The 14,916-nt window shown below is 40.2% G+C and overlaps 1 long non-coding RNA gene across 1 annotated transcript; it reads right to left on the bottom strand.

Annotated features, from left to right (window-relative positions):
* Positions 1 to 50: 50 nt before the first annotated feature.
* Positions 51 to 14,083, bottom strand: LOC135501146 (uncharacterized). Its single transcript, XR_010449565.1, has 3 exons — positions 13,976 to 14,083; positions 6,155 to 6,316; positions 51 to 4,970 (listed from the first exon to the last, which is right to left on the bottom strand). It is a non-coding gene; the product is annotated as an uncharacterized LOC135501146 (long non-coding RNA).
* Between the last annotated feature and the right edge of the window lie 833 nt (positions 14,084 to 14,916).

The following is a 14,916-nucleotide window of genomic DNA, read 5'->3' as shown; positions in this document are numbered from 1 at the left end:
CAGACCAAAGTGGAGTCAACCGAAAGACGAAAATAATGAAAGCAAGGATATTTTACGAAATATAAATAGTGTATTTACGGAGACCATATGCTATCTGACTGACACAAAATGTTCACCTCGTGAATAAAGTAAATAGCATGCTCTTTATGAACATCCAATTCTCTAACAAAGTGGCTGTAAATTGAGAACTATACGCAGTTCCCCATGGAACTCCCAATTCTTTACCAAATACTGCAACTTCGGCTTTGTACGAGCCGCTGGTGGAGGCCTATCGGACAAGAGGATCAATGGTGACGATCGAGAGTTCTGAGCAAACAGAACATAGACAAATGGTTGGATGAGACAACTGTCCATTGCTGTATTTACATCAATTATCACACCACCGGTGCATTTAGGAGAAGATAACAGTAGGCGAGCAACATCCAACAGCGTTACATTTTGTAAATTATCCTCTGATTTTGTACAAACTGGAAAATTATTGTGTTGCCACCGCCTGGCTCGAACATAACCGTTATTGCAGTAACTTTAGAATTCTCAAAATCCGAGCCACCGTTTAAGTTAATTTTAGGTATGCAACCATCACAACAGGTCCGGCATAAAAGCGGCTGAAGAAAGACAATTATTAACAAATTCACCAAAGATGCAACTTTCGGGATCACCAAGGTTAGTATGACAATCTACCGTTACACTTAAATATTTCGCTGTAATGTGACGTCACTAAATGTGAACGTCACTTGGTTTGTACTGACCTGATCAATGGAGAAGTTGGCCAAGAAGTAAGGTGACAGACATTGTTGTTGTTAAAATTCAGACAATTCGCCGTTTTGAGTAAAACCATGCATTTTATGCAATAGACGCTGTCAAAATGTGGCACCACGTACTAAAGAAGTCTATCGCCAGACAACCGTGACCTTGACCTCTCCATGTGACCTTGACCTTGGTTTAAGAACAAAATATAACATCTTGCTCCAGTTCACCTGCAAGTTTACCTCACTTGTAGGTTTTATTATGCTGCATTTAGCTAGCTGGTTCCAAACAAATAAGCCAAAACATATTTCCGTCTTCCTTCTTTTCGCTGTCTCAGGCGAGAGTTCCGAATTGATGAGTTCCGATTAACCATCAACGTGTCATTATTGTCTCTTTCTATTTTCTTCAAACTCTATAAATCGTAGATAGCGAAATATTCAAGGTTGCCATTAATTTTAGTTCATGATATTCAGTGCCATATTCAATCAAGGGTTATTTTGGTTTGGAACGATAGTTGTTTGATCATATGATAAAAGAAGGTATGCAATCACAAAAAGATGCCAGGTACAGAAAGAAATTATGAAAATACACATTTTAAATGCTTTTTCTAACCATCAATTCTACAGCCTTGGTCTATCACAACAAATACATCCATATTCATACAACATTGACCAGGATTTTATCATAACCGTTCGAATTCGTTAGAAAATAAGTAGTTCCTTTTAACCATGATAACTTGAGACAATTACATCCATGCAGTGGGTCTCAGTTCTCAGCGTAAGCGGCGGTTTAAAGCTGAACTGTCAGATTTTCGTCAGGTTTCAATTCATCTAAAATAGACAGTTCAGACTTCAGACCAAACTACATGTATACTTATCTTTTCTAAGTTGCTAACAACAGCAATATGATCATACAATTACAAACAATATACCTATTCTTGGGCTCCATTTTGTGTGTTATAAGTTATTGTGACACTTTCTGCATACAAGTGGAACAATCGGGGGCATGACAATTCTTCTAGGTGGCAGCACCTGTTACATTATGATAATTTATTCATGACATGGCGCGTTGTAATGGCTCCTGACTGAAGTCACAGTAGATGAGATTCACTGATGAAAGAAACGAGAAAGAATTTACAGGAGATGTAGCAATGACACAGATACCTTCTCTCAGATAATTTCACAATCCGGCCATATTGTTATAGCCTATGTTGGGCACTCAGCCGCAGATAGTTCGCGAACCATTTGCGCCTGGATGCAGTGGCTAGGTTCTAGCGTAAAGCCAGAGACAATGGTACTTCAGACAAAAATATAATAAAGGTCACTGACCTTTAATTGACAATACATACCAATATCATTTAATCTATCTATACACATATAAGCTGTACTTATACACTCAAAATGCGATACTTCACTATTCACCAAATACACATCAACAACACATCAACAAAATACGCCGGAAATACGGCCTTTCTTTAATCGTCCATGATGAGAGAGACCCCAGCCTTATCATCTAATGCCGAACAATACTAGATGCATTCGACTGTAACATTTTTTACTGGCACATCTTTATACTTAGCACGGTTTCAAAATAGTTGCCAACAAAATGGCCACCAGAGACAAATGGCGGCCATTTTGTTCGCCGCATTCGTACCCAAAATAACCATCATTGACAAAGTACAATGTAGTAAACTTTCCATAAGATAATAACTCAACATGCGTTCATATTCAAATAGATTTTTTGTTGATTTCATGATCAGATGATTTCTTAATCAATGGAATATGGAATTACCCCGACCATACAGAGTACGACTAATTTTATAAAGAGCGTTGCATGTGACGCAATCTTATAATCTTAGTTATCTTTCAAGTAATCCGAAGTAAAACTTTGATCAGGCAGAAGTCAAAATAGTGATCAGGAGTTGACAGAGTGTCCCAAATAATGGACTTTTTGATTTGATGACATCGTCACGTGATGTCATGAAAAGATGGCTGCCTGTTCAATATTGCGCCAATCTGATTGACATCTCGTGCGATCTCGCTGTGCGTGAATTCAAAGCCCCACATTTATTCAATGAAGGCCATGTGCGTATGATAATAGGTAAGACATTTCTTACTTAATCTAAAACTCTTGCATTTTATGCAACAACATTAAAAGGCATCATTTAATATGACCTCAATATCAACATCCACACAAAAGCTTCCCATATGTTTGTTGGTCATCGCAAACATTGCACAGATGCTCTACAGTTATGACTAGATATGGCGAGGGACGATGTTACAAGCAAAGTATATGTACTCGTCGTCTCACCTCGACCTCTAGAGCAATTCTGCAATAGGTAAAATCCCCCCTCCCCCCGCCGAAATCAACAGATGGAAGTCCCTTTAATCGGGTAATACAATTTTAAAACGTATTTGAAGAATCATGAATCTTTGCAAAAGTCAGCAAAATGCGTTGAAATAGAAATAGAGACGTTTCGCTGACTGGCAAACTCTATGTAACGTAGAGTTTTTGGTAGAAAAGCTGCCTGTATCCACACGTTTTCACCATGAAAAGGCACCGACCCCATGATTTGCATTTTAGGCATAATTAACAACATTAACATCTTCTAACACACAAATAAATAAGAATATGTTTAATTACAGATCACAAGACTGAACAGAATCAAACGAACAGGTTTTTGCTTTATAAAGACTACCAACGATATTGGCTTCTAGATATATTTGGTAGCTTTGATCAAGACTTTATCAAACCAAGTTTGTGGATACTGCTAAAACCCAAAATGAAACGAAACGCAACGAAAATGGTTGAAATTAAATAGAAATCGTCGGAATAAAAGGGTCTCTTTAAATGGAAGTTAGTCGTTGACAACGTTGTCGTTGTCCAACTGAGAGGTTGTACTCGTGCCATCCATAATTCCGAATTTCCATTTTTGCTATAAGATATCGACTTCAGTTTGAGTGCATCTCGCTGGTTATATATCTCGTTCCGTTTCGATGTTTTCATTCCGGGGCTCATCTGTAACCACAATTTTGTTGCGATGTGTACTCTTGTTCTTGCTTTGATTGATTAGGTCTAGGAGCAGAAAAATATGTCTGGGAACAAAAACATAAATTCTTGTTTCTGTCTCGAACTCGAGAAATCTCAGACGGTTTTCTTTACCAACTTTAGGTCTCCTGTACTTTCTTAGGGTACCAGTAGAACTACGACCACCGCCAGGTGGCGCTGATTGTCACTGGGGAATTGCATTGTTGTGAGAGAGGCATGATGTCATTTCTGTCACTTTGACGATTACTCAACTTTATGAATTGTAAGAATAAAGTCGTTTTTTATTTCGTACAACGCAGTTCAACAGAGGTTTTTGAGTTGAAATTACCACAGACACAGGTAATATGCCGGTTTCGTATATTTAGCAACATGGATTGGTAAACGATCCCACCGCCCGTCTGACTCTGTTCAATCAGTTTTTCACCACTGCTTAAAGGATCATTTAGACCACACTAGCAGTGAGAGTGCGGTCTTATGATGCCAATTACCCTAGGTAATTACTCCTAATCGGTCGTGCATCTGTTGTCTGCACTTACTGAAACAACATGGTATCCGCAAACCTAGTTCTCAATATCTATGGTATGTCCCTTTTTGATGAGGGATGCTGATACTTTTGAAACTTCTCGGAACATATCCTGACTGATGTCCAATAAGCTAAACTGTGACCGATGGAGTATTGGAACGTTAGAAAACGACAAATGAAGAGCATGTTTGCTTCATGATTCTTATGTTCCGTTGTTGATGAAAGCCCACTTTTAAACTTCTGCAGCCTAAGCTCGGTTTGGAAACAACGATGTTAGGTGGCGTCGGCTTGAATCGGAATCGTCGAAATTGACGATGTATTGTCGGCAGAGAACGGAGTTTTAAATGAGTCAGATCTTCCTCCGCACGAATTGTGATAAAATCCGGATCGCCGATATAAAGTGGACTTTGGACATCAAATGGCGTGTTTCTTGATCAAGATGACGTGATTTTTGAATAAATTATAATAATTTACATGTCAATGATGAGGTAACCGTGCCTCCTGCGACTGTAGTGCCGTCTGCCTCCGCGCCGTCTCGTGGTGTCTCGGCAGGCGCTGGGGTTGTGCAAGCAGTGTCGTCGGTAGGCATCCATCATAAAGGCAATCGTGCTTCGCTTTCGCCGGCTTAAAACTGGTCCATCTCTTTCAATCCCTAAAAGATACCAAAGTTCTGGTCAATCTTTTGCCAAGATGGCTGTTCACACAGCAGGCGCGTCCGCCATCTTGGACTTCAACCGATGCCTCTTTCAGCGTCGACTGACTTCAAATTCAACTTCCTCCTCGCGAACGGACTTCCATCCGTTTATTGTACTCGAATAACAATTCGAGTGTTCCTAGGTCTGCAAAGTTCTGGCTTTGATGTACAGAGTCTAGCTCGGATAAGTGCCTCAGCCAAGTATATAGAGATGGTACGCCTTTGTCGATGTTGGCGACGGCGGCGGGAACCGGAGGGTTCAGCGTCACTGAGAACAATCTCTAGAAACAGGAAACGGATGTTATAGTCACCGTGGTAACGTCATGTGACTAGAGACAACTGGGAATGTTTCACATTTGATGTGCAATTTATTCCACTTGAGTGTCAAAAACCAAATTTTGTAATCAATGTGACAATCTGATTGTGATACGTTCCCAGTTCAGTTTTTAATGTCATTGGCTTGGTTGGGAAAGGCATGGTATTATGTACAAATGTACTTTGGCCTCTGCGGCTGAGAGTTAATCAAACCAAATGCGAAAATGCACGTGGAAAATGAGAATCATCAGAAATTTCGTTTTGCTTTCTTTTCGGCTGACGTCATAAATTAAGCAGCCAATAACGAGAGAGAGGCCAACAGCAACATTAGGAAATTAGCCAGTTTGGACAACATTGCTAGACGGCAGTGTGATGCATAGTTCTCCGGAATATATATATCGGACCTGGTTTATTTATATCGGTGGAAGTGAGAGAGAGGAATTGTGAAGTCTGTCGAAACTGCTGAAGGAGGGAAAGGTCAAATGATTATTAACAAAAAAAATATATTGAAAGAAGAACAAAACATGTTCTCAATTTGAATTAGGATTGAACTAGATCTGGTGATTTGTTGATATCAAAAGTTATTGAGCACATCTAATCAACAAAGACATAAATGTCGAATACTAATGAAAGAAGGTCGTACTAGTGACCCCAGATAGCTGGGCCGCTATCAAAGAACATCATAACTTGCAAGCAAGGATTTTGATTCTCCGGTCTGTTTTGGCCAATCACAAGCACTTAATACTGTTTCCGGTGCCGAACAAATTTGATAAAATGGTTCTGATTGGCCAATACAGTCAGGAAATTCTAGTAACTCATGAACATACCGACGATGTCTTCTGAACTCTCTTCGGCAGCATCAAAGGTGTGAATGCCGCCATCGGTGTCAATTTCAATATCTCGTCGCCTGCGGTGTGGCCTTGCTGTGACAGATTCGAAGGCCATGATGCACAATAGGCAAATAACGATGATCTTAGTGGCGTCCATGACTGAAAATATTAAAAAGAAGGATGGTCAAAGATCAAGATGTGTCAATGTCAATGATCATGAAGAATAAGCAACGCCATTGGTTCTGGCTGTCATGACTGAAGGTATGAGGATGGTTTGCTTCGATCGAAGTTTCAGGGTCAGAGGCGCTGGGCAGCCTTCAGCATAGCCGCGTATAAGGCGTATAAGGGGAAAAAGAAGTCGATGAGCCCGCTCTAAAGAGATAAATGGCCTGTACATGTACTTGGAAACTGGAGGAAAAGCAACGGAGTGACAGATAAAAGTACATTTTTAGATAGAAACGGTTAATTTTAAGATTATATCTCAAGGTAGACCTTGGGTCGGCTGTCACGGTGTCTCTCTGAAGGTTTCTTGGCACTAGTCCTACCCAGTGACAATGCCAGGCTGGTATATAGACAGAGTAGAGGCGGCGAATTACTTTTAAAACATCGAAGTAAATATGATTTTCTACTCTCAATAATGATATTTAAATATTCTTTCCAGAGTTATTGAATTGAGAGAACGTAGGTGCACTCGACGCGTGTTGTGTTGAATATGTCCTTATGGGGATTAGGTGTCTGGCTTATAATAATATAACTCATCACAAAGTCAGTCAAATACAACTGAATAAGTGGTTTTGTCAAACAGGAAGTGAGAGTTTGAGATGACTATTTATCGAGTGACAAGCTATCTGGCCGAGAATAGGCCGGGCGGATTTTGTCAATGAATAGTTTAGGAAGACGAAAGAACCTTCAATCGGGCTTTTGGTCTGCTGAGAGTGCATTTCTGATAGTCCACTTCTAAATGAGTCATACATTTGGTTGGTTCAAAAAGTCAAAAAGTTCTATAAACAGGCTTAATTTGTTTTCTATTTCTAACGTTGATAGTCTGATATACGGCGCTGGCCGGGGTTTCCTTTTTGCTCTTATTTCAAACATTCCGATACTGCATTGATTATTTTTACCGTCAAATATAATACAAATTTAAATTTATTCTGGGTATACATATAAAACGATGACACCTAAAACCACCAATACTGCAATCGTGTCGTAAAACAATAGTGACCGCGATGTAACCCGGCCATTTAAAATCCATCTATCATAACCAGCAGTAAACCAATTTTGATTATTTCAAGTGTTTACGACTTCTGATAATGACCTTAATCGTTATTTCTATACGAGGTATATGATAGTTGGACATGTTTGTCGTTTCATTGTATATACCCGTCGTGAGATTGTTTCCGTCAAACGGTTACAGGAAAATTCGTCCCCGGATAATTCGTCCCCGGAAAATTCGTCCCCGCAAATTCGTCCCCGGATAATTCGTCCCCAAGGAAAATTCGTCCCCGGAAAATCCGTCCCCGAGGATAATTCGTCCCCGAGGATAGTTCGTCCCCGGAAAATTTGTCCCCGAGGATAAGTCGTCCCTGGAAAGTTCGTCCCCGAGGATAATTCGTCCCCAGAAAATTTTACAAAGTTGAAAGTTTCTGACTTTACTTTCCAAGACTCTTAAGTCTCGTCGAATGGACTGTAGTAATAACTACTACTTTCGATTTTTCTCATTCAGTGTAACATCTCTCTTTACTATCCTACTAGCTAGTTAACTACCCCACTATTTTCAGGTAGAGGTGGGCAGGCGAAATATTTTATTGAAGAATTTAGAGTTTTTCTTTCATTCTGACCAGTAAAAATACTTATTTGTAAAAAAATAAATTATTTCGCCTGCCTACCTCTACCTACTATGAAAAGAGTGGAGTAGGTAACTAGCTAGTAGGGTAGTAACTAGAGATATAACACTGAATGAGAAAAGTCGAAAGTAGAAAGTAATGTCAGAAACTTTCAACTTTTGTTTAATTTTCCGGGTACGAATTATCCTCGGGCACGAATTTCCCAGGGACGAATTATCCTAGGGGACATATTTTCCGGGGACAAATATTCTGGGGACGAAATTTTCCTCAGGGACGAATTTTCCAGGGACGAATTATCCTCGGGGACGAATTATCCGGAGACGAATTTTCCTCGGGGACAAATTTTCCAGGGACGAATTATCCTCGGGGACGAATTTTCCGGGGACAAATATTCCAGGGACGAATTATCCTCGGGGACGAATTTTCCGGGGACGAATTTTCCTAGGGGACGAATTTTCCGGGGACGAGTTTTCTGGGGACGAATTTTCCGGGGACGAATTTTCCTAGAGCCCGTCAAACATTGTCAAAATGATTTAAGTTTTGAAAGTGGAAAAGTCAAAACGTTCACCTGTTAATGGCAATTAATTCCATCAAAACCTCTGGATTAGTGACCTTAATCCATGACCTTAGGCAATAAAAGATGGTCACTGTCAATTTATCAAGGTTAAAGGTAGTTAAGACTAAGCGTACAAAGTAACTGTTAGCAAAAAATGAACGACTGACCCCCCAACACGTGTCTTATAATTTCTAATCTGCATGTATACTTGATGTTTAGAGTTATTAAATTTCATTTATTGAATAAGGTGCCATTGTTATATATACCATTATGAGCTATAATCGGAGTTTAAAAGTTTACTCTAGAGGGCAAACGGTGGCCTATATTTCAAAAGGTAAACACGCCATATAAAAGTAGTTCCAAAGTTTCAGTATGATACAAAATTGTACCTCGACTCGAATAGACTGACATAGACCACGATTGAGACGCAGAATCGTCTATACCAAAGCCACAGTGACGATTTGTCCATGAGCTTTCAGTTAAATCTACTATCGGGAATGGAAAAAAACGATTAATTTGCATTATATGACGGTCCAGAATTTCAAAAACAACTCGCGGACAAAATGCTGTTGACCCAATTCCTTGTTCGTCTTCTGCGTGTGCAGTGGCCCCTTCCCTGACGAAAATGCGGTGAAGGGCTACGTGATAATACTACGTCACAAGACAAAATAAGCATTCCCCATTTTTCACCACTTGAAATCACTCAAAATGCTCAATTTCTTTGTGACGGTGTAAAAATTCTGTCCACATTTGACCCAGGATCTAACTGGACCCAGTTTTCGGGTTGAACTTGACCCATTTTACTTTGTGCGCACGTGCCCATCAGATCCTTGGAGGTCTGGGTGTGAAAAGACCTAGAAAGCACCGATATCTCTCAGACAGTCACTCCGACAGTCGCTAATTAGCACACTAATTAGCAATTGTGCGCGGAGTAAGTTCAGCAAACTGCGTCGGTGCAAAAGCAACCATGGGGTTGAGACAACAAAGAATGATGGAAGTAGGCTACTATACCAGATTGATAACTCTTCTGATCGGAAATTAGTAAAGGTGGCTTTGCAAACTGACAGAATAGAAGATGCTATTCAAGAAAGAGAGTATCCTGGAATCTTTTTTTAATACATAACTTATCTCCGCGTGACGGATAGACCAGTAACAAAAGAGACTCTCGTGGCAAATGCGTTAATTTGCGAGACGAGACAATCGTATTAACAGATTCTCGTTCTTTTTGTCTATTTCTTGGCAAATTCTTTTAGCATGACGTAAGCCAGACAGAAAACGATCGATAATTAATGAGTGCAGGGGAAAAAATATCTCACAGGACAAAATAGTTGTAAAATCGGCATCTTTTTGCCCTTGGCGCTCATTCACTGCGAAATGCAACGAAGTCATCTGGAGAACGCAAAACTTAAACACCTAATTTTTCGAGAGTCATAATGGTGTCATTTTTTGTAGATTGGTAATGATATATCGAAAAAAGCTGTCAAGAAAAGATATATCGATCAACTGATACTTTAAAAAATACTAGTTAATCGACATTTTTCTCAAATATCAGACTCCCTGCAGTGAACGACGGAAAAGCAGACTAAATCAGTTTAACCTTTGTGGCCACCTTTTGCCTCGGGTGTCACGAAAATAGTACAGGAAGAGACGGAATACCCAGTCAGCATCAGTCGGCCTTGATATCACTGATGTAGGCCACAAATCAGTGGGCCTCGCATCCACAGGAGTCCGGGTCCCTGATATGTTGTTGGTACACGAGGACTAAAATCATCTTGCGATTCACTGATAGCTGCTATTCATGTAGCCTGGTAAAATCCTTAAAAGATGTGGGTCAACCTTATTCAAGGTCTACGGCATTCGTCTTCATCGTAGGCCCTTCTTTCTTGTGTCTCAACAACGTACATGTACGATGTATTTACACAATTTGAAATTTTCTAATTCAAGTTCAATTTTAAATTTTTGAACAAACGGAGTTGACCTTTAAGAAGGACACATGTACGTGTAAGGACCTTGAAAAAAGAGACAATATCAAGTTCCAGTACAAGGACCCTTATTGGTTTCGTTTAACACCCCGGGTTTTACACTCTGAAATATGAAGTACCATTCTAATAGGCGAATTATTCGTCCCTTGACACCTTTATTAAAGGTCGAAGACACAAAAACGGCCGCTGTGAACTGAAAGCATCTTCACTGTCTCAAATGAAAGCACATACTCGAAAGTTCAATGGTCCTTGCTGTTTCAGAAGAGGCTGCAAAGCGTCAGGAGCCACTTCGATTTCAAAAAGGAATTGCCGGTGGGCATGGCAAAGGCCTACTCCTGATGGAAAGTACTGTAACTAGATGAGTTTTAGTAACAGATGAGTTTTAGTAATTAAAGTGTAATACTGTAATTGGGTCAGTTTTAGTAACATGATGCGTCCTGTAACTGTATCAGTTTGAAAATAAGTATGGCACCGTAACTAGATCAGTTTTTATAGAGTCAGTTTTAATATAAACCGCGTACGGTAACATGGGTTGTCATGTAATAGCTACACCCTAGTGATACGTGTACGATAACTAGAGCACTTTTGTAATCATCGTATTGTAGAGAAATCACCATTGAGAAGCATTTTTCATTAAAGCGAACCAGACATGAGTATATACATTCTGTCTGAGGGGCTCCTAGACGGACGAACCATTTCAAACTTGAGCTAAAAATTATGAATGATCTTAACCAATATTTGGTTGACATGAATTGAAAGTTTTGTTGAGCCCGTGCTGTGAATGCTAATGAGATAGATCTGCTCCGGTATCACTGTATGTATCATTGACACCCTATTATGTCAATGATATAAGCCTACCTAGCCTTGTCACCTGACAGTTCCACGGACCTCCAATGAGTCCCGCCAATAATATACAAGCGAGCTTGCCTTGCATATTTTTTTGTATGGGCTACATGTATGAATGGCATTTTGTCTGCGAATGTTGGATATAAATCTTCCTATATTTTTAACTAAAGACGGATGAAGGAGCAATTAATTTTGTTTCGTTGTCAGACCTGACATCGTTCATATATGATACACATCTTATTTTCCCGTTCTGGCTGGCAGGGCGCCGAAAACAACAAGCTAACTTTAGGAGTTTCTTTGTCTGTTTTGCTGAAGTGTCCTTGTAAACTTCTTCATTCATTATCTTAGTTTAACCATTGGGCGTGGTAGTTACCTGACCAGGAGGATAATGACTCTGCTTGCCACCATGCGCCGCCACCAGTAGTATGACACAAATGCTGAGTTCTGATAATGATTTTGGACGGTGTTGCGAGGCAGTTTTGGACATGGCATGTGAATTTCAGACAGGCTTATGATTACACCCCGTTCTAGTGCATTGTTTATTGCAGTTTAATGACTTTTTGGAGAAGTCACGGTCTTGCTGGAAGCCATTTTTGTATGATAAAACCAACATACCTCATACCCAAGTTGTCCCTTTAAGACTGTTGGGGTTATAATCGTACCACTTTACCTTACACCTTCGTATTAGTTACATTTGTTCATCAGTTGTGAGTAAGGTTTACTCGCGTGTCTGGGTTATTAAAGTACATACCAACCAGTGCTAAAGAATAATAGGATTTGGCTTTAGAGTTGTTCAAAAAGGGGAACGACTCGGAGCTTTTCAGTCCTGGGTTCGCTTTGACTTGACATAGACTATCATATCAGACAACGCTTGACAAAGACACCAACACTATACAAAGTCAAGTCACGGGACAACAGGATAATACCAACTTCCTGAGTTTTGTCAAAATGATAAAACCCCAGCCAGAAAAATCTCAGGTCTTGATGTGGTTAAGAATAGGAAGGACCTGTTTGATGTGCGGTGGTTGTATGGGTTCTTTGCCTAGCTTTGTGGCCACCTAGACGGCAATGGAACCGCCCCAAGTCCGCAAACGACTGGCGCTGCACAAAGTGCATTGAAATAATCCACTCCAGGGCATTTCTTGTACTCCAATGCTCTGTTCGGATTGAATGGAAATGAAAAGCCAATTTTATTGTCTTCAAACCTGGTAACCCGACTCCAAAGCCATTTGTTCAAGATATTGGCCATGGAGTTTTCTTTAAGAATGATGATAGAATTACATGTACTATGCTCTCAAAACAAAATGAAATATCTGTCTGTTTTTCTACAATATTAAGGTGAAGGGTGAAATGAGGCCATTTGTTTGCAGCGGGAGGTTAGTCTCGTATGGTGGTCCATTACCATCGAGGACAGCGGTGCACACTAGAGAGGTTAAGCACAGAGGTTCCGGAGTTGCGTTTGCCGCTGCTAACGAAGTAGCACTGAGCTTAAACACACGTCTAGTCAGCATCGACGTCATTTGCACCTGAAGCATTGGTAATCATGTTGTTTTTCAGTTGATACCTTGGGTTGACTTGCCTTAAAGACTGGCGTAACTTGAGACGTTGCTAAACCTCCCTATTTATTTGAGCTGGCCTTGCAGGGTTCAAATTTAGGGCATTGGCGAGAACTTCTTGTCAAATCAGTGAGCAATTTGAATTTCTAGTTGCACTTTCTCTATAGAATGTTTCGATGATATCAGAACTCGACGTGACCTTTACGCAGTCAGCCTGAGGTTAACGTAGATTTCTTATGTCAGGTGCTGCCTTCCCGGACTGCCGAAAATGAGTAGCTGTGCTTCTCTAACCTGAATGTTGGCAACAGACCAACGTGACCGAGAGAAGGTGTTAAAAAATCTGGTGCATGTAGTTTTTGCGCAAATAATGTCAACGTTGGCTTATTAGCGACCCTTAAACCGGACATAAGACACCTAGGACAGAGATATGTAAAACTGACAAGTCATTGATACGCGCATATAGCGCATAGAACGGCCATGAAATGCCGAAGCAGAGTAAGGCCTGTTTACTGTCAAAAGTTGACTTACTGTTCTATAAATTTTACATAAGAAGACAATAAATCAACCATGAACTCGATATGTATGTACTTAAATCAAACAATGCCAGATAAACAGTTGAATTAAAGTTTATTCAATAAGTTAGACCACTGGCGTTCAACACGAAAATCCGTCACAACCACAAGCGTGATGTGCCAAACCGTGGCAAACAGCTGTTTGTCAGACAGACGCCCACACAAGTTTTTTTGAAAGTTTGCACCGCGTAATTTTAAACCATTCATAAATCTGGTTGAATGAAAATATAGTATGCGTTTGGGGAATAGTGAAATCATTATATACACCTTTTGCAGTTGGTGTTAAAGTTCATGGCTATGTCGGAGTTAAATCGGGATGGTTTGCCGTTTGAGAGAAAAGTCAAAGACTGATCACAAAACAAGGTGAGCACTGTTTCTACGCTTCCAAACCACCTACCTGCGTTCATATAGTATCCAAGAAATAAAACAGAAAAATGGGAAAGGGTCACTCAGCGAACTTACCTTTTTTTGCTTTTGGCTTGTTGCTTTTAAAATGTTGAGAGAGCGAGCTAGATGTTTTCAGAGCTCTTGTTCGTTAGATCGGGTGCAGCCCACAGGGACGAGGCACCGGCGCGCGGCGCCTTAAATAGGCGCGCGGCAACCCGTAGATGCGCTCCATTCATGAAGCACCACTGAATGAACTACTCGTCACAAACTGACAGATATCCAACCAATCAGCTTCTAGGATTTGGATTTCTTTTGTCACGCCACGAAATAATCGGGGCTAGTTTGCAAAGATATGAATGGGATGAGCGTTAAAGTCTAGTCTTGTAAGGTTAAGCGCCGCCCCTTTCTAAACCTATCCAGGCCAACTTTTTCATTCAGGCCGAGTGCTGAGGTGCGTCAAACAATCTCGATACCAGTTAGACTACTGTAGAACATGACACACTGGCATGGAGTGCTGAGCGATCCAGGGAGACCAGGTACATTGAACTCGTGATCGTGCCTCGTTTTATCAAATGGCAAGCACGCATGTCATTGATTTCTTTTTACGCAACTGAGAAACATTCAGAGTCCGTCATGATGTATTGAAGTAATTATTTAAGATGATGATATACAAGTATATACCTAGTCAGATATTGACGGTGCTACGAATTACATGTATATTTTTCTCGAGTTTCAGGAAGAAAGAAAAAGTCTAAAAGACAATTGAATGAACTAAGTTAACTGGTAATAGATTAAAACTGACGATGTAAAAATCTTTCGTTTGCGAGGCGCTCAAGACAACTAAATGACAAACAAGTTCAAACTTTCCTTGAACCTGCTTGAGACACCCTGCAACAATGCATCAGAGCTAAAACGATCAAGTACAAATATTCAAGTTGACGAAATCTTGTGTAAGATGTTAGTACAAATAATACAAATCCACTCAATACTTCAACTTTAATTTGTCATATATGAAA

The sequence above is a fragment of the Lineus longissimus genome, chromosome 17 (genome assembly GCF_910592395.1).
Source record: "Lineus longissimus chromosome 17, tnLinLong1.2, whole genome shotgun sequence".
Taxonomy (NCBI): domain Eukaryota; kingdom Metazoa; phylum Nemertea; class Pilidiophora; order Heteronemertea; family Lineidae; genus Lineus; species Lineus longissimus.
The sequence above is the reverse complement of the archived record's forward strand: the minus strand, read 5'-3'. Positions and strand labels throughout refer to the sequence as shown.